Source organism: Cornus florida, unplaced genomic scaffold (assembly GCF_030987335.1).
Source record: "Cornus florida cultivar Cherokee Brave unplaced genomic scaffold, ASM3098733v1 CherokeeBrave_3.0.0_Hap2_Chr09, whole genome shotgun sequence".
NCBI classification, from domain to species: Eukaryota; Viridiplantae; Streptophyta; class Magnoliopsida; order Cornales; family Cornaceae; genus Cornus; species Cornus florida.
This window is the reverse complement of record NW_026775579.1, coordinates 38,982,844-38,983,448: the sequence shown is the minus strand read 5'-3', so window position 1 is coordinate 38,983,448 and position 605 is coordinate 38,982,844. Positions and strand designations below refer to the sequence as shown.

The following is a 605-nucleotide window of genomic DNA, read 5'->3' as shown; positions in this document are numbered from 1 at the left end:
AAGACTTCACTTCGACGGCTATTTCATTTGAATGGTCGACTTGATGTAAGCCAACACTCTTCCTACCTTGTGAATTTCTACCATTCTTGGATAATAATGTTCTATGCAAAGAATTTTCACTCATGCTTTCATAAAAACGCCACACGTCATCCTCATGCCTATCAATGTAAGAGCCACCTATGGAAGCATCAACCATACCCTTATAGTTGTCCGATAAGCTCTCAAAGAAATATTGAACTAATTGCCATTTGGGCATGTCTTGATGTGGACACTTCCTAAGTAATTCATTGAAGCATTCCCATGCCTCATGAAATGTTTCTCCATCCTCATGTGAAAATTCTCGAATTGAGGTTCTCATGGCATTGGTCTTAGAAACCGGATAGTACTTCTTTAAAAACTCTTGTTGCATTTCTGCCCAAGAAGTGATTGAAAAAGGCCTAAGATTGTTAAACCAATATTTTGCTTTGTTCTTTAAAGTGAATGGAAAAAGTTTGAGTCTTAAGACCTCTTCCGGCATGTTCGTATATTTTACGGTGGAACATACTTCAAGAAACTCATCCAAATGCTTGTAAGGTTCTTCACTAGGAAGTCCATGAAAGTTAAGA

The 605-nt window shown here is 37.7% G+C and overlaps 1 pseudogene; it reads left to right on the top strand.

The window, feature by feature from the left end:
- The first annotated feature begins 254 nt into the window (after positions 1-254).
- Positions 255-355, top strand: LOC132275614 (small nucleolar RNA R71; annotated as a pseudogene).
- Positions 356-605: the final 250 nt, after the last annotated feature.